This window comes from Staurois parvus, unplaced genomic scaffold (genome assembly GCF_062004578.1).
Source record: "Staurois parvus isolate SC_StPar_1 unplaced genomic scaffold, SC_StPar_1.0 ptg000131l, whole genome shotgun sequence".
In the NCBI taxonomy this organism is placed as follows: domain Eukaryota; kingdom Metazoa; phylum Chordata; class Amphibia; order Anura; family Ranidae; genus Staurois; species Staurois parvus.
Genome location: NW_028317927.1, coordinates 11,310,138 through 11,335,097, shown reverse-complemented (window position 1 = coordinate 11,335,097; position 24,960 = coordinate 11,310,138).

Here is a 24,960-nt window from a genome sequence, read left to right as displayed (position 1 = left end):
GCCTCACAAAATAGTTGTAGCCATCTTCCGCTGATGGTTTTTGTACCATTGGTGTTACTTACACATGGTGCACCTTCCTCTAACACAATGTATGTCCTCCACAGACCCAGGGGCTACTCTAAGCTGTGGTACCTGGTAGGCAAGGGTCAAAGGGGTCAAAGGTTTCTCTGCCTGCTCCCAAGTGTCCTTATTCATCACCTTGGCAATTCGGCCTTGCAGAGGACTCTTTAGTTCAGCACCAGCAATGCACTACATCTTTGCTGATCAGAGGGGGCCTGTTCCAATACCTGAAGTGCACTGGCCCCACCCACAGCTGACATATAAAGGGGCGCTATCTCCACCCAATTACATTACTACAGGAGAGGCAACAATTAAAGTGCATTAACACCTGCCAATGAGTAGGACTGACTGCAGTTGATATAGCTGACATATACGGTAAGGTAGTGCTAAGTACAAGCATAATGCACAAAGAGCTGAAATCTATAGTTTGCCTCTTCTCTAATGTGACTACCTAAACCTGACATATGATAGCTGTTTTGGCTAACTGTACCACTTTCATTCACACCAGATACAACTTAAAGCATGCAGTGTCATGTGCTTTTCAAAACATATTTCCATGCATATATTTTTTTCAAATTATGTTACAATGCATTTTTTTGTTAGATTACAACAGCAACTGCAGCCAAGGCACCAAAAATATGACATGTAGGATATATTCATAATGCACTGCATTGCATTGCGTGGCTGAGAACATCTGACATAAGTATCTGTAGTGCTATGTAGTATGATTACATTGAAAAATTCATCATACTAAGATTGAACTAAATTTGGTGTAAAAGAAAGTTTAGCAAAATATTGTTTCTTTAAGCCTGACTGTGTACATGGACACTGCATACAGAAAAGCGCTTTTCACGACTACGTTTTTATAGGACCATGTGTTTTCAACGTGTATAACATTGAGTGTGGTGCTGTATACAGATATTCCAGTGAGCAGCTTTAGCATAGCTGTTGTTTTCTTCTATGCCAAATACTGTCTGTTTGCACGTACCCTTACACCTCCAGAATTTTCTAATTTGCAACAGCTATCACGGTATGAATTGCTTAAACATATAATTTCAAATATGTCTTCTCAATATGTTCCTCAGATTCTCATTTCAGCTGCTTTAAGCTGCATACATACCATCAAGATCCTCTTTTAAATTATATCAGCTTCTGTTTTGATGCGCTGCATAAATCAAACCTATATCGTCAGTCACAATTGCCCTTCAGAAGCAAGGAAAACTACACTTGGGAATGCTGCAATTTTGTGTTTGAAGTTAATATTATTTAGCATTAATCATGAAATTATGTGCCTCTTAATGATTGAAATTACTCTCATGTGCAATAGAATTAGGATGCCTTTAAAGTGGGCTTTCTGTAATGTTATAGATACAGTTACTGAGTAGCTTGGGGCTTCTCATAAGCCTCATGGTGAATTTATTTTCTCTTAAATTTCCACATTTAAGGATTGTGAACAGGGAATAAGGATTCTAAGTGGCAACTCAGTGAGCGTTCTTCAACATCCTCACTAAAGTCTATGCACTCACAACTCATACTCATAACTGAGTACACAGAATATTGATATGTTGTAATCTATGGCAACCAATTATTCTTAATTATCTAGTCAAACTGATGTGTATTCTGATACATTATTCCAAGTTACATAACTTTGCACAACACTGTTTTCCATATCATATACAGGTCTATGCCGTCATGTAAGACTACTCATAACTTGGCTATAGATCGATGATGTTTCTACTGATATAAGTGAGATTTAGTTTTTTACAATTATTATTGCTAAATGCATGGGTGGTGAAAAATAAAAGGACACCTGCATAACATGTGAATTACATTTTTTTCATTGATGACATGGATTTGAGTGCTGAAAGAAATAAATGTGTCTAAGCCTCAACGAAAGATAATGATTTTGGTTCTATTAGCAGCAGAAAAACTGTAGGAAATGCCTGAAGGAAATGCTGGTTTCTTTTTCTAGTAGTGAAAATCAAATTAAATGATTTGATAAATTAAAAATTAATTAGCATCCTCACATATACCGATGTCACGTTTCTTTGCATATGGTAACCCTCAACTGACACTGCACATTCCCACATGGATACATGACATCTACCTTCAGTCACAATCTGCATCTATTGCCTGGCAATGTAGGCAGAACCCAAAATATAACTAATAAAAAACACAATACAACGTAATGGATTGGCCCTTTAATTTGATAATAAACTCAGTCATTACAGCTTGAGCTGACCATTTAAATTAATAAAATGACAACTGCCCCCTCTCAAAAGGGATGTAACCACAAATCCTAAGGCCACAACTATAGGAGGAAGGGAGAAATGCTCTTTTGTCAGCTGCCTGAGTTTTGCTGACTTAATAATGCACTTGTACAAAAAATGGCCACTGCCTCAGTCTATAACTGTCCTTCACAGCAAAAAGTACATGAAAAGGCAACGCATGTGAAACAACAAAAGAGAAAAGTTCCTGGTTCAATTTGCCAGCCAGCCTGCAAATAAACCAAATGAACCTGTCCAACAGTATGCATTAAAAACAGGAGTTTAGTTAGCACACATTTGCAAACACATGCGTAAGCTACAGAGCCCCATCACGTCACCTCGATATTCTGTAGTCCTAACTATACAAATTTTGAGAGCCCCCATAGTAGAGGCACATGTATTTAATGGATAGACCAAGGGAAGGTGAACCTAAAGGAGAACACTCCTCCTTAAAGGCACGGGAGCACACTGGACACCCAGCATATAGCACAATGTGTGAACAAGCCTTCAGACTGAGGAGCCCCAGGATTGGACGTAATTTTAAAGGGTGCCTTGACTGAAAAATGTACTAGAGCACAAATAAGGGCAAGTAAGGGCCGGTGTGTGCTGTTATTTGTCTGGAGGCAGAGTTCTGATTGCATCATTGCAAGAGTCCTCGGTATTGTGATATTAACCTATTCACTGCACTGTCCTAAATCAATTATTGAGGTGTTTGCCAATGTGACAGATTAAATTCTAACACTATTTCAGATGTCCTTATTCTCTAATTCAGATTAAATTTATTATCCCCTTTCTGTTTCAGATGTCTCTTATTGTATTTTTTTTATTTTAGATGTCTCTTATTATTGTGTTTTCAATTTAAGATATTCTTTATTATCCTCTTTTTGTTTAAGATGTCCTTTATTATATTCCCATTTTTATTTCAGATGTCCCTTTTTATATTTGCTTTTTTATTTCAGATGTCTCTTATTATCCTCCTTTTATTTTAGAAGTATATTCTTTTTTATTATCATCTTTTTATTTCAGTTTATTTCAGGGAGGCGGGCCCTGCAGGGTCTGTCAGATAGGCCATATGGAGCTTCATGATTTCTAATAATTGCCCTGACCCCAGGTGAGTGCTGCAATTCCTTACACTTTTATTGTCCTTGTATTTTCCTCTGTATGCTGCCTTTCAGACCTATAGCAGAGAGCCGTGATGGAGTTTTAGGGCACTTTCCTTGGCTCTTTGCCACAGGTCTGACAAGTGGAGCCGGCCAATAGGTGGGGACTTAAACTGTCAGCTGCAGAACTGACCTATGAAACAATAAAAAACATGTAAAGGAATGTCACCACTCCAAGCCTGTATGAAAATCTCTCACCTCTGGAACTCTGAGTGCTGACCAAAAAAAGCTCAACCATGGTCTGAATACTCAGCAGCAAAGAAGGAATTCGCACAGCAATATTGTCAGATCACATTCAACTTTATTAAAGCAGGACAAAGCACACTGCAGCCCCACCAAATTTGGGCATGATTTTGTGGGTGTTGATAAAATTAGGTGTCAGGAAGGTATTCCTGGATTTCATTTTGAAAATCTAATAAGCTTAGGCTAAATAGAAAATATAATTATCATGACAGCCACATCATCACTGTCAGACACTAAAGGGAGTGTAGATGTCCTCATAGAGCTATTATGTCTAGCCACAAACAAGCAGTGTATTCCTGAGAGTGATTATGGGTTGATCTGGATGAACCTGTGTCTTTATTCAACTTTACTAACTATGTAACTATTTAACTATGATGGGCATCTCCCCATCAGCTGTAGCCAGGCCTTTAATGAGATTTATCCTATTGACATTTTAGGTGACACCTCCTTTTTCTCTTATTTAGGAAATAGAAGAATCCATCAGTCTGGAAAATATTTTCCAACAGGTTCCAGCATATATGAAAATGCTCACTTTCCACATTGCTTATCCCTTCTCCAGGGTAGTCCTAAATGGACTTATTCTTATTTGAAAATGGTATTTTTCATTAGATCAGAAACAGGATCAGCACATTCACACAACCCAGTAAATTGGCATAATGTTAGAGGTTCTGGTATCACCTTAATGGGGTTGTCTAGAGATTGATCACAACATGTTAATGAAACTGCTTGTTAGACAATTTCTGGCTTTCAAGTTATCCCTTTGACTGCCAAGGACACGTTCTACATTCATAACAGTCAAGGGGTTAAAGGAAGCTTACTTGTTTTAAAATGAATCTGTCTACTATGCTGCATTTTACAGAAGCAACTCACTTCTACACATTAAAATAGCTGTTGTTGCCTTTTCCAAGCCCCCAATATAGCCTTTGGGCTCACCTACTACTCCTGGCAAAAATCAATTCACAATAGAGAGAGGAACATCCATTGACCTATCACCCTTCTGTGCAGGGAATTCAAGAGTACTTAACCCTGAACACTCCAGGCTCACAGCCATCAGATCATAGCCAGCTGTGGCAAGGAGAGATAGATTGATAACTTACTACCCCTGCTTTTCTTGGCCTCAATGCAGAGGAGACATCAGAGATCTTTCATCAAGAGGACCTGTCACACCCCACTTACTATCACATAAGTGAAAAGAAAAAAAATGTGCTTAAAAACATTAAAAATTAATAAAATAAATATAAAAGGACCCTGTGCATGCATACTGTATATTAAAACACGCATGTGTAACCACTGTTTGCACAACAATAGTGACGAGCATCAGTGAGCATTGCTAAAGTTCAGATGCCTAATTCAAACCCCATTGAAGTCAATGGGACTCAAATGTAAAAAAACAGTAATGACCACGGAGGGGGGGAACTGGGCACTGCCATGGAAGACCATATACCAAAGCATAAAAATATTTTTCAAAATTCCATTTGGCAGGGATTAGCACTTTATTAATGATAAAGTTGAAACAGTAAAGATGCAAAACTCCATGAGATAACATGCCTGGAGGATGCCATGGTCCTGCTTGTGAAGTGGCACATTTGCGTGATGTATACAACCTACTACAGCAAAACTAACAATTACATAGAAAAAAAGTGTCTACATTTCAAAATAGCAGCTTCCATATGTTTGTTTATTTGCCAACAAACAGGCTGGGGATTCCATTCCTCTGTACCAGACCCTTACCCTAGATGAGGGTCTGGTATAAATGTTAATGGGGCACCCCACAATAAATGGTGTGGGGTTCCCATTCTGATTCATACCAGGACTCCATAGGTCTAGTATGAATTTTTACAGGAACCCTGTGAAAAAACAAAACAAAAACATATGGCATGGGAGTTATGGTGTTCTGGTTGTTCGGTCCAAACATGTGTTGCCTTGCACTCTATAGTGAGTGAAATAATTCTATGGTTATCACTTACAGCAATGACTCAAAAGGTGAGGTTTTAATGCATTGTTTATGGTCAATTATGAGTATCTTATTTTTACCCCCATTTACTGGGCACATGCAATTTTAAGGCTTAACATACTTGCCGTCTGTTTACTCAATACAACTTCATTTGCTTTTGTGTGCAAAAAAAAAAGAAAGATTAACTTCTGCTAAAAACATTTACACAAATATCATGCAACCTAAAAACTTTCAACTACCAACATTTTTTTCTTTAAGCCCTTTGTTTTAAAAAATTATGGATTAGATTTAAGTCATTTTAATATTTACCACAATGCATGTAGCTTATACAGCTCAGACAATGTACATTTACATCAGTCCCTGCCCTCAAGGAGCCTACCATCTTGGGTCTTTATCTCACATGCATGCATACACTAACATATTAGTGCCAAACCAAGGACCCCAGTGCTGCAAGGCAGTAGTGCTAACCATAAAGGTTCTGTGCTACCTAGCCATAAATACACAGTTCACAAGTTGTTCTGGCAATAAAAGGCTATATATATATATATATATATATATATATATATATATACACTCACTGGCCACTTTATTAGATACATGCTAGTACTGGGTTGGATCCCCTTTTGCCTTCAAAACTGCCTTAATTTGTGGCATAGATTCAACAAGGTGTTGGAAACATTCCTCAGAGATTTTGGTCCATATTGACATGATAGCATCATGCAGTTGCTGCAGATTTGTCGGTTTCACATCCATGATACAAATCTCCCATTCCACCACATTCCAAAGGTGCTCTATTGGATTGAAATCTGGTAATTGTGAAGGCCATTGGAGTACAATTAACTCATTGTAATGTTCAAGAATGCAGTTTGAGATGATTTGAGGTTTGTGACATGGTGCATTATCCTGCTGGAAGTAGCCATCAGAAGATATTTATACTGTAGTCATAAAGGGATGGAAATGGTCAGCAACAATACTCAGGTAGGCCATGGTGTTTAAAAGATGCTTATTTGGTAGTAAGGGCCCAAAGTGTACCAAGAAAATATCCCAGACACCATAACACCTCCACCACCAGCCTAAATCGTTGATAAAGACAGGATGGATCCATACTTTAATGCTTTTTTTCATCAAATTCTGACCCTACCATCTGATTGTCGCAGTTGAAATCAAGACTCATCAGACTAGGCAATGATTTTACAATCTTCTATTGTTAAATTTGGGAGAGCCTGTGCAAATTGTATCCTCTGTTTCCCGTTCTTAACTAACAGGAGTGGCACCTGGTGTGGTCTTCTGCTGCTGTAGCCCATCTACTTCAAGGTTTGATGTGTTGTGTGTTCAGAGATGGTATTCTGCATACCTTGGTTATAACAAGTGGATATTTGAGTTACTGCTGTTCCCTTTCTATGATCTCAAACCAGTCTGCCTATTCTCCTCTAACATCAATAAAGCATTTTCGTCCACACAACTGCAGCTCACTGGATATTTTCTCTTTTTTGGAACATTCGCTGTAAACCCTAAAGATGGTTGTGCATGAAACTCCCAGTAGATCAGCAGTTTTTAAAATACTCAGACCAGCCCATCAGCCACCAACAACGATGCCAAATTCAAAGTCACCTAAATTCCCTTTCTTCCCCATTCTGATGCTTGATTTGAACTTCAGCAAGTCGTCTTCAGCATATCTAGATGCCTAAATGCATTGAGTTGCTACCATGTGATTGGCTGATTAGCAATTTGTGTTACCAAGCATTGACAATTTGTGTACCTAATAAATTGGCCAGTGCGTGTATATATATATATATTTAAAGTAATTTTTGTCGATATGCAGTACCTAAAGTGTTGGCTATGATTCATAAAAGTATACATATAGATTGTACAACAGTTTTGTGTGTATATATATACACATACATATATCTGTTGTCTCTAAAAATATCTATTTCCAGGTCAATAGTTCTTACGTCTGAGATGACTTGTGCATTTTATTCTGGTAAAAACGGGATTTCAGTCTTCTTAGTACCTCCAGGGATCTCTCTACATCTAAGGAATCAGTATTTTGATATTAGTGTACAGGAACATGCCTTTTCCCTGTGCTTTATTTATCCTGTTTGATATGGTATGTATATTGAATATTTTAGTAAATGCAGAGTGATAATGCGTACATGTTTTTGAAGTACATTTTAGCAGTCTCCTGTGTAGCGTAGAGCATTTTGCATCTGTGGAAAAGGAAATACAGTATGTTAGATTGAGGTCTTTAAGCTGAAATAGTTATAAGCACAATTTTGACCGACATTTGTTTTTCTGTAATTCAAGCCATGCATTCCTTCTAGCAGCAAAACATGCCTAACATCTTCTGGAACCTGGTATGGGAGCTCATAAAGTCATTGCATCATCAAACGATGCCAGCTTACTAGTTGTACCACCACAGAACTAAAACGTGATATGTAGCTGTAACATTGCTGTTGCATGCATTACTGAAGTTCATTTGAGTTTTCTCCGTTTTGTGCTCATACTATATTTCTGTTCCTATTGTAAAGCCTTCCTATATTATCTTCACACCACATTTTTGTTGTTTCCTCTAGTCCAGGTTTATCAGAATCCACACATTCCAGGGATCCCACAAAGGCTCCAGTGACTACTCAAGAAGTCTTAACAAAAAAGCAAAAAATTACTGTCATAATTAGATAAAATAACATAGTGTGAGAAGTGGTAAAATCTACAAGCAGAGGTAAACAGATATTTGGGTAGAAGAATATACTGTTTAACAGATATAAAATGTACACTGATACAATGAGTGTGCCTCACAGATATGAAGAATGGTACAAGGGTTTCGTCAAAAAGTTTCCACACTTTTTTAAATAAATATATATATATATATATACAGAAGGCCCCTCAAACAACTTATGACACAACTTCCGCTGATGTCACTTCCGGGATTTGGAACACATGCTGGAATGCGGTGGCCATTTTAATTCCCATTCATAATATACAAAGCTGAATACACCTAGTGCCAGGAAAGGCACTTTTTTGTGAGTGGCATTTCTATTGTTTGACCCCACATTAACGTTTTATACAGTTTTACACTATGGGATGTCTGGTTTTGTTTTGATTTATGCTGAAAATATGAAATACTGCCCGTGGAGCAGAGGAGTTACCTAACATTGATGGAGATCTAGTGGAAAGTTATTGGTTACTATCAGCAACCACGGTTATATATTTTAGATGTACTACTGATGATATTACAACTCAAAACAGCACAGTTTTTTTTTCTCGGCAGTGTAACCCAGGCTGCTTTTTAGTGGGTTTCTATGACAGGCCTCCACCTGCATGGCAAGACCTGAATTATACAATGATGAATTTCAAAAGGCTTGGTTGGATGTTGCTAAAAAATCCCAGCATCTCTCTGGGTAGTGGTAGCCTCAGAGCTGCTTGACAGTGCTGTTATAAACAGGTTTTCACTCTCTGTCTGAAACACAAAACCTCTTCAAGAGTTTACCCTTCTTTCTTTCCCACTTGCAATGCCTATATTTCCAATAATGTTGTTTTCCTTTTTTAAAAAAAAAAGTTTAATACTATTTTTAATCATTTAAGTCTGCCAGTAAAGTGTTTATGGCAATAAAAAAGTCAAAGTGTATCCAAACACATACATTTTTAGTTTTTAGTTTTGGATAGAGTAGGGAAGGATTAGAGCCATTATCATTTTTTTAATGCATCTGTGTTCCCTTTTTCGCAATTTCACCCCTCATTTTGTCCTGGTGACCATTTTTAATTAGCCATTAAGTAAGGGGAAATCTAAAATGTTAGAGTTGTCATCAGAGAAATGGGGGGGGGGGGGGGGGGGAGAAAACATCCAATGTCCCAATAGCAGCTGACTAAACTGGGAATTGTTCTTTGGGAGGGGGCATCCTCTCAGTCCCAAACACTGCCCTATAGTAAAACACTCCCTGCACACAGTTAACCCTTTGATCGCCCCTCATGTTAACCCCTTCCTGCCCAGTGCCATTTGTACAGTGTCAATGCTTTTCTTTAGCACTGTATTGGTGTCACTGGGGATGTCAGTGACACCAAGTCAGTTCCCCCCAGTGTCAGAATGTCCGCAGTTGTGCTATATGTTGCTGATCACCACCATTACTAGTAAAAATAAAAATTAAAAAGTAGAAAAATCCTAGTATATATATCGCCATTTATAAACGCTATAACATTCATGTAAACCAATTAATTTACATGTATTGGGATTTTTTTTTAGCAAAGAAATGTAGCAGAATACATTTTGGCCTAAATTTATGACAAAATTAGATTTTTAAAATTTTTTTACTGGACATGTTTAATAGCAAAAAGTCGAAAATATAGTTTTTTTTCTCAAAATTGTCAGACTTGTTTTTATATAGCGCAAAAAAAATAAAAACACACAGGCAATCAAATACCACTGAAAGAGAACTCAATTTGTGCAAAAAAAGGACATAAATTTCATTTGGGTGCAGCATTGCATGACTGGACAATTGTCAGTTAAAATAACGCAGCACCGTAATGCAAAAAATGGCCTGGTCAGGAAGGGGGATAAATCCTCTGGAGGGCAAGTGGTTAACCACTTCCCGCTCGGGCTAACCTCTCGTCCCTCTCAAGGGCATCATATGACATCCTTCCCGGATTGTGCATTGCGTGTGCCCGCAGGGCCGTGCTGTGCCGAGATCTGTCACCGGCTATGTACCTATGACACGGCCGAAGACTGATCTGTGTGCTGGCACCATTGCCAGTACCATGTGACCTGCTGTGACCAATCAAAACAGGTCACATGACAGTTGTATACAATGGATAGCTTCCTTTCATACCATCCATTGTATACAAGTGTATCTAGCTGTGAATGGTCACAGTGATCACATGCACAGACTGGGCCAGTCACAGCCCATCTGTGTCATGTGATTAGCTGTTGCCAATCACAGCTAATCACAACAAAAAAAGCTGAATGAATTGATTTCAGTCAGTTAAATGCTTGCTTATAGCAAAGAAATTATTTGCTGTAAGCAATTAAATTATGTAAAAAAAAAAAATACAGATCACTTCCCCAAAGTAGTACAATGGTAACATTATACTACTTTGGTCATAGTGTAATATGAAAAAAAATATTTAAAAAAAGAGAAAAATGTAATAAAATTTTTTTTAAAAATTATCGTTTTTTTTTTTCGTAATGTCACCAGTGTCCCTGATCACTGCCACACTAGTTACATGATGATGCTGTACTGCACTGGTGACAGTATGTAAAAATAAATTGTGAAAATAATTTTTTCATTTCTTCATTTTCCGAAAAATTATGACAAAAAAATTACAACTTCAAAAAACTCGCCATGCCTCTTATGAAATATGATGTACTGTCTATTTTGCAAAAAGGGGTCATTTGGGGGATATCTGTACTGTTCTGATATTTTTGGGCCACAAGAAATTAGATTGGCCATAAGTACTTCAGGATTGATCAATTTTCAGATATATCCCATAGTTTGTGAACTGTATAACTTTCCTACAGACTAAATAACAAACACTGATTTGGGTTATTTTCACCAAAGAAATGTAGCAGAATACATCTTGGCCTAAGTTTATGAAGAATAATTATTTATTTGCAAACTTTTATAATAGAAACAAAGAAACCTGTTTTTTTTTTAGTCAATTTAGCAAATAATAACCCCCCCAGCGGTGTTTAAATACCACCAAAAGAAGGCTCTAGTTGTGTGAACAAAATGATAAAATTTTAGTTTGGGTACAGTGTTGCATGACGGCGCAATTGTCATTCAAAGTGTTAGAGCGCTGAAACCTGAAAATTGACCTGGGCAGGAAGGGGGTAAAAGTTCCTGGTATTGAAATGGTTAAGGTAAATAAACCTTTCAAAATTTGCTCCCTCAAGCCTTTAAACATTTACCTGAGCCTGATCTCATTTGTAGCAGCCTCTCTCTCCTCACAGGAGACTTGACAACAACAGGAGCCATTGGCTGGGAGCCGGGGCCAACCCATGCTGTGTGCGCCTATAGAGGTACACAGCCAGGTTCAGGATCAAGCCCACATGAGTGCCCCCATAATAAGTAGCTTGCTCTGGGGGCATCCAGAGAAGATCGCCAACTGGGAACTACAGGAGAAGAGGTTCAGGGCCCCTCTGTGCAAACTATTGTACAGAGCAGGTAAGTATAACATGTTTGTTATTCTGAGAAAAAAAAAGCTTTACATTCACTTTAAACCATAAGATCAGATAAGATTGGTTAGAAAGCCACATAAGGAAAGTGTAATCCAAAGCAAACATTTTTAAGCTTTGTATCTGGTACTGTTGCTGGTTTTCATAGCATTCACTCCTTTCCCATGGTTTTGTCTGTAAACCTAGTATTATCAAGGGAAAAAATCTGTTATCCACATGTTCCTATTTAAACGCTAATCTTCCAATCATGTTATATCACACACTGCAAAGTCGGTTGTTTACTATGTTAATGTTAGTCATGGGCCATTATTGTTATTTTTTTCTATAAAAATGGTAGCCAATAGAGATGAGCGAATCGAACCTGGCGAAGTGGAATTCGTTTCAAATATCAGGAAAAATTCGATTCGCATCGAATCCGAATTTTAGCAAACTTCGGGTGCATGAATCGAATTTTTCCCGATCAGCCGGCAAAAGTGTCACTGCAGAGAGCTCCGCTATTTCTGACATTTCTGACAGTTCATTTACAGCGGTTGAAAAATTGTATCTATTTGTTTCCATTTAGGATACAGATGTTTTTATTCGGAAATAAATAGATACAATGTTTCAAGCGCTGTAAATGTGAAGGAACTGTCAAAGAATTGTCAGAAATAGCGGAGCTCTCTGCAGATACACTTTTTGCTGTACTGGAATACTTCTTCTTTTCATTCTTCTTCTTCTTTTCATTCTTCTTCTTCTTTTCATTCTTCTTTTCATTCTTCTTCTTCTTCTTTTCATTCTTCTTCTTCTTCTTTTCATTCTTCTTCTTCTTCTTTTCATTCTTCTTTTCATTCTTCTTCTTCTTCTTCTTTTCATTCTTCTTCTTCTACTTTTCATTCTTCTTCTTCTTCTTTTCATTCTTCTTTTCATTCTTCTTCTTCTTCTTTTCATTCTTCTTCTTCTTCTTTTCATTCTTCTTTTCATTCTTCTTCTTTTCATTCTTCTTCTTCTTCTTTTCATTATTCTTTTCATTCTTCTTCTTCTTCTTTTCATTCTTCTTCTTCTTCTTTTCATTCTTCTTCTCATTCTTCTTCTTCTTCTTCTTTTCATTCTTCTTCTTCTTTTCATTCTTCTTTTCATTCTTCTTCTTCTTTTCATTCTTCTTCTTCTTCTTTTCATTCTTCTTCTTTTCATTCTTCTTCTTCTTTTCATTCTTCTTCTTCTTCTTTTCATTCTTCTTTTCATTCTTCTTCTTCTTCTTTTCATTCTTCTTCTTTTCATTCTTCTTCTTCTTCTTTTCATTCTTCTTTTCATTCTTCTTCTTCTTCTTTTCATTCTTCTTTTCATTCTTCTTCTTTTCATTCTTTTCATTCTGCTTTTCATTCTTCTCATTCTTCTTTTCATTCTTCTTCTTCTTCTTTTCATTCTTCCTCTTCTTCTTTTCATTCTTCTTTTCATTCTTCTTCTTCTTCTTTTCATTCTTCTTCTTTTCATTCTTCTTTTCATTCTTCTTCTTCTTCTTTTCATTCTTCTTCTTCTTCTTTTCATTCTTCTTTTCATTCTTCTTCTTCTTCTTTTCATTCTTCTTCTTCTTTTCATTCTTCTACTTCTTCTTTTAATTCTTTTTCTTCTTCTTTTCATTCTTCTTTTCATTCTTCTTCTTCTTTTCATTCTTCTTCTTCTTCTTTTCATTCTTCTTCTTCTTTTCATTCTTCTTCTTTTCATTCTTCTTTTCATTCTTCTTCTTCTTCTTTTCATTCTTCTTCTTCTTCTTTTCATTCTTCTTTTCATTCTTCTCCTTCTTCTTCTTTTCATTCTTCTTCTTTTCATTCTTCTTCTTCTTCTTTTCATTCTTCTTTTCATTCTTCTTCTTCTTCTTTTCATTCTTCTTCTTCTTCTTTTCATTCTTCTTTTCATTCTTCTTCTTCTTTTCATTCTTCTTCTTCTTTTCATTCTTCTTTTCATTCTTCATTTCATTCTTCTTCTCATTCTTCTTTTCATTCTTCTTCTTCTTCTTTTCATTCTTCTTCTTCTTTTCATTCTTCTTCTTCTTCTTTTCATTCTTCTTCTTCTTTTCATTCTTCTTCTTCTTCTTTTCATTCTTCTTCTTCTACTTTTCATTCTTCTTTTCATTCTTCTTCTTTTCATTCTTCTTCTTCTTCTTTTCATTCTTCTTTTCATTCTTCTTCTTCTTCTTTTCATTCTTCTTCTTCTCATTCTTCTTTTCATTCTTCTTCTTCTTCTTTTCATTCTTCTTCTTCTCATTCTTCTTCTTCTTTTCATTCTTCTTTTCATTCTTCTTCTTTTCATTCTTCTTCTTCTTCTTTTCATTCTTCTTCTTCTTTTCATTCTTCTTCTTCTTCTTTTCATTCTTCTTCTTCTTCTTTTCATTCTTCTTCTTCTTCTTCTTTTCATTCTTCTTTTCATTCTTCTTCTTCTTCTTTTCATTCATTCTTCTTCTTCTTTTCATTCTTCTTTTCATTCTTCTTCTTCTTCTTTTCATTCTTCTTTTCATTCTTCTTCTTCTTCTTTTCATTCTTCTTCTTCTTCTTTTCATTCTTCTTTTCATTCTTCTTCTTCTTCTTTTCATTCTTCTTTTCATTCTTCTTCTCATTCTTCTTTTCATTCTTCTTCTTCTTCTTTTCATTCTTCTTCTTCTTTTTTTCATTCTTCTTTTCATTCTTCTTCTTCTTCTTTTCATTCTTCTTCTTCTTCTTTTCATTCTTCTACTTCTTCTTTTCATTATTCTTTTCATTCTTCTTCTTCTTTTCATTCTTCTTCTTCTTCTTTTCATTCTTCTTCTTCTTTTCATTCTTCTTCTTTTCATTCTTCTTTTCATTCTTCTTTTCATTCTTCTTCTCATTCTTCTTCTCATTTTTCTTCTTCTTCTTTTCATTCTTCTTTTCATTCTTCTTCTTCTTTTCATTCTTCTTCTTCTTCTTTTCATTCTTCTTTTCATTCTTCTTCTTCTTTTCATTCTTCTTCTTCTTCTTTTCATTCTTCTTTTCATTCTTCTTCTTCTTTTCATTCTTCTTCTTCTTCTTTTCATTCTTCTTTTCATTCTTCTTTTCATTCTTCTTCTCATTCTTCTTCTTCTTCTTTTCATTCTTCTTTTCATTCTTCTTCTTCTTCTTTTCATTCTTCTTCTTCTTCTTTTCATTCTTCTTTTCATTCTTCTTCTTCTTCTTTTCATTCTTCTTCTTCTTCTTTTCATTCTTCTTTTCATTCTTCTTCTTCTTCTTTTCATTCTTCTTCTTCTTCTTTTCATGCTTCTTTTCATTCTTCTTCTTCTTCTTTTCATTCTTTTTCTTCTTCTTTTCATTCTTCTTTTCATTCTTCTTCTCATTCTTCTTTTCATTCTTCTTCTTTTCATTCTTCTTCTTCTTCTTTTCATTCTTCTTCTTCTTCTTTTCATTCTTCTTTTCATTCTTCTTCTTCTTCTTTTCATTCTTCTTCTTCTTCTTCTTTTCATTCTTCTTTTCATTCTTCTTCTTCTTCTTTTCATTCTTCTTCTTCTTCTTTTCATTCTTCTTTTCATTCTTCTCATTCTTCTTTTCATTCTTCTTTTCATTCTTCTTTTCATTCTTCTTCTTCTTCTTTTCATTCTTCTTTTCATTCTTCTCATTCTTCTTTTCATTCTTCTTCTCATTCTTCTTTTCATTCTTCTTCTCATTCTTCTTTTCATTCTTCTTCTTCTTTTTTTCATTCTTCTTCTTCTTTTCATTCTTCTTCTTCTTCTTTTCATTCTTCTTTTCATTCTTCTTCTTTTCATTCTTCTTCTTCTTCTTTTCATTCTTCTTTTCATTCTTCTTCTTCTTCTTCTTCGTCGTGCCCCGTGACTGCCCAAATGAGTGAAGTGTGCGGTGATTCTAAGATCGACGGCACTCATCTGCATGTCATACTGACTGACAGTATTATTTCTCTTCCCCAGCAGACTCCAAGGGCATTTAAATTAAAGGTACAGTGTTCTGCACTAATATAAAGGCTCTCTGAAGCCTAGAAACCCTTTTAATAAGTTAAATTTGCGGCGCATAAATTCGCATCGAATCGAATTTCTCATGCAAATTCGGCGAATCAGCCGAATCGAATTTTTGAATAATTCGCTCATCTCTAGTAGCCAACATTGGTGTACCTTCATTAACATCTATTCCAGAAGAAACTTTCATTAATTGTTATTTATATATTAATTCCATAAAATTATAAAGCTAAAGTTATCTAAAAATCATGTTTAGCTCTACAGATTTTGTGACCTAACTTACCTGTAATCAAGTATGTCCCACGTCATGCAGTCAGCTGCATCCTGGAGAAGTCTTCACTGCAGGGATGCTGGTCCTCTTAGATTTGGGTCTCCAGGCTGAAGTCAGTAAAGAAGCTCCTGACAAATACCTGCCTCAACCTCCCACATCCTCATTTGAGAAAAGTTGTTTCATTATTTTAATTTCATGTAATATTATCTCTGAATGTAGATCATATGATTCCCAGCCATTCAGAGATTATGTTAAATGCAGCAAATGCAATAAAGGAATGCTTCTCAATGGAGGAGGGATAAGGGGGCAGCTCTCCATTAGTAGTTTTTCCTATTGAATTTAGCTCAGAGATCCAAAACTAGTAACCATTGCAGTGCTGAGAGTTCAGAGCCAAGAAGGTGGGACATCTCTGCAGTGCAGATTTCTACAGGATCCAGCTGCCTTCACAATGTGTGACATACTTAATTACACTAGATCACTAAAGCTGTAGGACCGAAAAACTATTTTTAGCTAATCTTAACCTTTTAACCCTTTTGCTGCCAGGCCCTGCATTCCATTTTTAAACTCAGGTGGCCAGGCCACTTTGGCTATTTTTCCATTGTTTTTTTATTCTTCCCTTACAGCTTTCAGAGTTTGTAAAAGACCCAACCCCCCCCCCCCCCCCAAACCATACATTATCTGAAAGCATAGGACCAGTACAATAAAAGGAATGTGCTAGTGATTTTTTAGGTCCTGTTATATTTGCACAAATGTTTATCAAAACAATATTCTCACCAAAAATACACAAAAAATCATCATTAGCAGATACATACATAGAAACATTTACAAAATTCCTGCTTAATTCCAACTAAACATTTATTTAGTATTTATTTATTTAAGATACTTATATAGCGCCGTCAATTTACGCAGCGCTTTACATATTATACATTCACATCAGTCCTTAACCCTCAAGGGGTGTATAATCTAAGGTCCCTAGCTTACATTCATACATACTAGGGACAATTTAGACAGGATCCAATTCACCTACCAGCATGTCTTTGCAGTGTGGGAGGAATCCGGAGTACCTGGAGGAAACCCAGGCAGGCACAGGGAGAACATGCAAACTCCAGGAGGTGCCGTGGCTGGGATTTGAACCAACGACCCTAGTACTGCCAGGCGGAAGTGCTAACCATTTAGCCACTGTGCTGCCCACAGCCACTGTGCTGCCCACAAACATATAAGTTAAAACTGTATTGAGTTAATAAATAACAAATGTTTGTACATTTTAAATTGCGCCTTTTTGTGAAATGGTGAAAACTGAAGGTGCACAAAACTGTACATAAAAACAAGTTACTCTAAGCATCTGAGATAATCTTTTTTCACTTACAACTTTCAGAGTTTGTAAAAGACCCCACAAACCATATATTTTCTGAAAGCATAGGGCCTGTAGAATAAACAAAAGGTACTGATTTTTTTAGGCCCTGCAATAGTCGTGCAAATGTTCATCAAAATGCTATTTTCACTAAAAATACACTAAAATCATTACTAGTGCACACAAACACAACATAAATTAGGCATCATTCACATGGGGTGTACTAAATTGTATGCCCATGGAGGGCTGTGTTTACCTGCATGGAGATGCCAAGGAGTTCTATGCACCCCCGTGCAGGCAATCCCATTTATGTAAATTGGGATGCTGCGGCTGCACGGGCACAGCTGATGCTTCCAATCTGACATTGGTGTGAGTGCATGACCCTGACTGCAGACAAAGTGAGCTCAAGATATGCACCCGGACCTTCATGGATGTCAATTTGGGAGCAACGGCTGTTTTCATGCAGTTGCTACATCCCAAACTACAGTAATGAGACTGCCCACATAGGGATGCACGGAACACCTGTGCATCCCTGTGTAGTTAAACTTGGCCTTGCAGGGGCATATGCTGTAGCATGCTCTGTGTGAACAAGGCCTTACTATGTGTTTTATTTGTTGGTAATTTGATTTATTTTTGTTTGTTTGTTTTTTTACAATTTAATTTTTTAATGTTTTGTACTTTTTTGGGGGTTGGGGGTGGGACTTTGGTAAGATATCGGAGGTCTAAACAGACCCCAATATCTTTTTTGAGCCAGAGAAAGGGACTGAAGACAGTCCCTTTCTCTACAGCCTAAGCTGCACTGTACATGAATGAATAGGAGTTTGTATAGAGACTCCTCTTCATTCACAAAACTGAAGTATAGTAAACTGTTTACTATACCTCATTGATGAATGAACATAGGAGCAATCTGTACTGATCCCTCACTATATCCATTCAAGGAAAGGAAGGAAGGAAGGTGGCAAACACATGAAGTGACCATGAGCTTACAGCAGGAGGAGGGATGTCAGGTTTTTATGGTATATGGACCTGGCAAGCTAGAAGCAGTGCTGTAGGTCCATACACCTGGCAGCAAAATTATCAACTCTACCAAGTCCCCCAACATATTTCAATGTAAGCTAAAGAGACCAAAACTTTTAAGATGAGGAAAAGGAAAAGTAATAACCCCCCAAATCTGACAATTGCAGGAGTGTCAGATCCTACTAACTATCAAACAAAGTTTATCACAAGACAGAAATGGCAATAGCAAGGGACCCAGGACCCAGACATATTTCTGAACCACACGTTAAAGGGAATTTTCACATTCCCTAATCTTTTGTACATCCATTTGTATGTATATTTCCTTGTCCTGGTTTTTCTAGCCAGCAAATGCATTTACTAATGACACATAGCTGGGACATCACTGAACTGGATGTGTTGCAGGGGTTATTAACACTTTTGGTGTTATGCCTCTCAAATAAACCAAGGTTTAACTTGAAACATTGGTGTATTAAAGGATGGGGAGATAAAAGATATTGATAGGAGTGATATTAAAATGTCTATGTTAAAATAGCTCTCTTTAGCACACAACAAGCAAATTCAAATAGAGATATATTGTCAAGGTATTGTTGATTGCTGTATAATATACCAATATTTTTTCTTATGTCCAATAGTGGTACTAGGTTACAGTTGAAGAGTTCATTTCAAGGTCTGTCACTGAAAATTAGTGTATAAAAACTTTTAAAATACAATAGAAAAGAACAAAGAATTTCTTGTCAATATTCTATAATAAAATTTGCCTATAAAAAAATTTGCCTATCTAGAATAAAAAAATGCTGTCTTTGTTTTATCCATATTCTAATAATTGTCTCTCCCTGTAAAGCTTCTAACTTATACTGACAGCCAGAGCTACTTGCAAACATTTAGCTGTATTGAAAACACTGTAATTGTGTGGCCAAAAAGAATCTCCCAGAGATATCATGGCTACATTATAACTGTAATGCAAAAACATAACCTAGCCCTAAACCCCGACCTCAGGATCTAAGATTCTGAACTTATCTCTCTGGCTATTAATGTATTTATGCCAAAAGCTACCATTCCCACAATGAATACTGTCTGAAATAGGACTGTGATATTGAAGGCAACTGTTCCTTCTATTGTACCTGGTTCAGTCCAAAGATTTGTGAAAAAAAAATGTCAGAAAGCATTTGGATGGGAGAGCTCTCACGCATCCTACGCGCTTGAATGTACTTTGCAGACAAGCTACTTTTTCTTTCATGGTAACTTCTTGATCTTTCTGAATAATGTGTATGTGTGAAAGACATTTGAAATCCTCAGTGAGTGCTTGTGAGGCCATTATATTTTATGTGGAGATAAGAGTAAGGCTTAGATTAATCTGTCCTTCGGCAAATTTTATTCTAGAATATTGACAAGAAATTCTTTGTTCTTTTCTATTGTATTTTAAAAGTTTTTATACACTAATTTTCAGTGACAGACCTTGAAATGAACTCTTCAACTGTAACCTAGTACCACTATTGGACATAAGAAAAAATATTGGTATATTATACAGCAATCAACAATACCTTGACAATATATCTCTATTTGAATTTGCTTGTTGTGTGCTAAAGAGAGCTATTTTAACATAGACATTTTAATATCACTCCTATCAATATCTTTTATCTCCCCATCCTTTAATACACCAATGTTTCTACCTGCAGAAATTAAAATATGTCTTGTGATGGGAAATTTGAACCTATATTACATCCTTAAAATGGTATTAAATCTAAAAATGATTTTGTTTTAATATTCTAGTGCAAAGGAAGGTATACAATGTATAATATTTAATGTTACCCATCTTTACTGATATGTAGCAGTTTAAAAATTTGGATTTAGCTCATCCTTTTGCAAAGCTCTATTAATTTTGGATTATTGGCATTTTTTCTTCAAGAATTTTCCAAGATCTCCCTGAGCTCTGCCAATTTACAGTAGTGTGATAATCCTAGAAGTAAAATATTCTTGAACAACAAGCTATAAAAGTTTGTTATGTGTGACATAATTGGGAGTGAACAGGCAGTAAACATGAACATACTGTAATGTGCTGCCACATTAAATTACTTTTAAAAAATGTTTATTTTGTTGCGATAAGAATTATTATCACCACATTGGTTATACACATTACAAGTGTTATAGAAAATGTCACTGCAGACTCCAACCTATTCCTGTTCGTCTCTAACTTACATGCAAATTATGTTCACCTCCTCCTTCCAGTGTGCCCAGCAGGATGGTCTGTATGCTGCAATAACATGATCAGCCCCAGTATTGTAATAGAAAAAAGAAGTCAGGCGAGTCATTATGCCAATCACATTAGCAGAACATTTTGTTTTGTACACATGAAATAGGCCATGTGATGCTATAGATACAAGAAAATGGCATCTGAGGTTTTATTTTTTGGGGTTTTTTTTTGCAGTTTTAGAAACTCATAGATTTAAAGATTAGATTTTAATTGAAAAACAATTACAAAGGGGTTGTGCAACAATTACTTATGTAAACATTAAAATTGACTTTACATTTGAGCACTATATCATGCTACAGTTGTGGCCAAAATTATTCAACCCCCAATGCTGTAAAGGGGTTTAGGGACTATAGTGTACATTTGGAATTGTATTCAGAATCAAATCCTACAAGGACGTTGTAACTACCCAAATGCAACTAAAATGACATCAATTGTTTATGTAATACAGTAGTAAATGGTTCTTATGTGGTTTCTTCATTGCCACAATTATTCAACCCCTTAAAGACTACCACTCTGAAGAACAGAGGTTCATACAGGTGCTTTCCATCAGGTATTGAAAACACCTGTGGATGTCACCGAGCAGCAATCAAGCATAATAAGCACCAATTAGGCAGCTTTAAAATGACTGTGATACTCAGCTCCTTCTAGACATTTACTGGTGTGGTTACAAACATGGTGAAGGCAAGAGAATGGTCCAGGAAGACAAGAGAAGAGGTGATTTCTCTTCACAGGAAGGGCAATGGCTATAAGAAGATTGCAAAGATGTTAAACATACCAAGAGACACCTTAGGAAGCATCATTCGCAAATTCAAGGCAAAGGGCACTGTTGAAACGCTACCTGGTCGTGGCAGAAAGAAGATGCTGACTTCGACTGCTGTGCGCTACCTGAAGCGTAGAGTGGAGAGAAGTCCCCGTGTGACTGCTGAGGAACTGAGAAAAGATTTGTCAGATGTGGGTACAGAAGTTTCAGCCCAGACAATAAGACGCACACTGCGTAATGAAGGCCTCCGTGCCAGAACTCCCAGGCGTACCCCCTTGCTGTCTCCAAAGAATAAGAAGAGTCGACTGCAGTATGCCAAAAGCCATGTGGACAAACCACAAAAGTTGTGGGATAGTGTTCTGTGGACTGATGAAACAAAATTAGAACTGTTTGGGCCCATGGATCAACGCTATGTTTGGAGGAGGAAGAACAAGGCCTATGATGAAAAGAACACCTTGCCTACTGTGAAGCATGGTGGAGGGTCAATCATGCTTTGGGGCTGTTTTGCTTCTGCAGGTACAGGGAAGCTTCAGCGTGTGCAAGGTACCATGAATTCTCTTCAGTACCAGGAGATATTGGATGGAAACGTGATGCAGTCCGTCACACACCTGAGGCTTGGGAGACGTTGGACCTTTCAACAGGACAATGATCCCAAGCATACCTCCAAGTCCACTAGAGCATGGTTGCAGAGGAAAGGCTGGAACATTTTGGAGTGGCCATCGCAGTCACCAGACTTAAATCCGATTGAGAACCTCTGGTGGGACTTAAAGAAAGCAGTTGCAGTGCGCAAGCCTAAGAATGTGACTGAACTGGAGGCCTTTGCCCATGAAGAATGGGCGAAGATACCCGTAGATCGCTGCAAGACACTTGTGTCAAGCTATGCTTCACGTTTAAAAGCTGTTATAACTGTAAAAGGATGCTGTACTAAGTACTAAGATTGAATGTCACTTGGGGGTTGAATAAAACTGATAATGCTGTGAGCACAGAAAAGACATTTGTGGTTATTTCATTATAACTGTTATGTTATATTTGTCTGACCTACAAGTGCCTCTTTAATGTAAATGTAAGCAAGATGACTGAATGATCAAAAGCAATGTCAAACTGGCCAAAACACTCAATTTCAGTGGGGGTTGAATAATTTTGGCCACAACTGTATTTGTGGTTTCAATGCTGTTGAGAAGCCAGTGATGTCTGAGAACTGGGGTTTTTATGCAATGTGTTGCTGTGTAAAGCTTTCAGTAAAAAGGCCACTTTCAATTCCAGAATCTCCTCCTGCTCTCTTCATGACTAGATTGCTGTGAATATAAAAGGGATTTCCAAGGGCTGACTTGCTTCAGTATGCACATTTAAATTTAACAAGAAGGGTGTTCACACTACCAGAAACAAGAGTTTTCTAGCACCACATTTAGCATATAATGGCATTAGATTCTTTTTCAACAACTTAGAGCACTATGACTCACTTCTCACAGCAGTTGGGTTCAACATATTCCAGACTATTAAGCCTAATACACACTATGAGAACATTGTTAGACTAAGACTTTTCACAAATGTGCATATCATGATATAGTTGGAATGTTATCGACTTGTAAGAAAATTCTCGGCCAACGTACACAAAAGTAGCTACATACTAGCATAGTAGAAGAGGAAGTGTAGAGTTGTTCTATGCTTCTGATTATGCACATTTTTTTCTATTTTATTATTTCCGTATGATTACTGTACACATTAAATGAAAACTGGATGTTGTGTTCACGTACGATAAAAATTTTGTAGCTTGATTTTTGTCATCCGAAATGTTGGAATTGGCTGTCAAAAGCACTATGCTAATGATCAGATAATCGGCAATTTTTCTTCGTACGGATATTTTCGTACAATTTTCTTATCGTGTGTATGGGCCATCAGGGAGACCATAGATGGTGCTATTCTTTTTTTTTTTTTCCTGCAACCAAAGGTTGCAGGAAAGGAAATTGCTTGATTCCTCAATCAACACAGTCAGCGTTGATGAGGGAATCCCTCTTGCAGAGCTATTTGTTTTTTTCCCGGCATGGGGGAGCTTCACTGTTTGAAGAACACAGTAACTATTGCTAGTGACTATAGCGTCTGGCAATAATTGCATGTAAAAATCCAACTTGCTGGTTGTACCCAAGTTAATTGACGGATCAACTTGAGTACAATCAGTCTACTCATAGATGGTTTGAATCTCGGCTGGTCTCTGATGAACTGCTGGAGATTCAAACCATCTATGGCCAGCTTTAGTCATGTGTCTGGACCTGTATGTGTCCCATCATCATGCAATTTGGGCAACTGGAGTTTCTCAAAAAATATAAACTGCTTTACTGGCAAGTTTCTTCTTTTTGAAGCAGTCATAATATCTTTGCATTCTGCCCTGCTCCACAACCTTCTGTATTATCCTTAAAGAATATGTAAACCCAACATATCATATTCCTGATATGTATCTGCTGTACCGTGTACTTTTGTGAATTGTATCCTATTCTCTTTGTATTGCTTCCTTTGTGTGAAATACCTGGCGTTCTTGCCAGTCCCTCTGCTTCCTATTATAAACTTACCACACTAGGCAGGAGAGCACAGTGTGGTCAGTTCTCTAGCTGTGCAGGGAGCTAATCTAATGATCAGGCTTGTGCTGACATGTCAATCACCCCCCCCCCTTCATTCACCTGCACAACTCTTTAGTGAGATATTCCCTCTACTGCTGTTTCTTCTCCCTGAGCGCCTAATGCAGCTGAGAACAGAGTGTATGTAATCACTTATAAAAAAGGGAAAGAAAGGATTTATAATGGCTTCTTTAATATCTATTCACAAATGTTTTGCCTTTCATTTCTATTTTAAACTGAATGGGTTATTTTATTTCAATATGTTTTTATTGAAGATTTTCAATAACAAAGTAACGTAATAATGATGTTCAGTTCAGTAAAAATTGCAGTCATACAATACTGTATTGAAACGGGTTTACCCCACCATTTGGCTGGGGTCAACTTAGGAATAAGGCAATAGCATCAGAGGTAGACATGGATATATACTGAACTTTGGTGAGGTGTAGGAAATGGTAGAGGGGTTTTAAACAGGGGGGGGGGAAGGAAGAGGGTAGGGAGAGGAGGAGGAAATTGTAATGGGGTGGAGAGAGGAGTACCAGTCTAAAATGGGTGGGTAGTTCAATTGTTTGTATGAAATCAGGCTTGTACTGAGCAATTAGGATGTTGTAACCAGCTAGTCTATTGGGAATTGAATTTGTATTGGGTGGAGTAGTTGAGGGACGATCTTTTTTCCATTTCGCATTGGAAATTAAGATCTGTAATTTGTGATTTGAGAGAAGGGGCAGTAGTGGTGTTCCATAATCTGGTTAGAGGGATTTTTGCTGCAAAAAGTATGTGAGCAATGATGGTGCAAGAGGTATAGGGGAATTTTTCAATCCCAATGTGTAAAAGCGCGAGTGAAGGGTTTGGGGTTATCACTGTTTGGGTTATTTCAGAGAGTAGTTGGAAAACACTTTTCC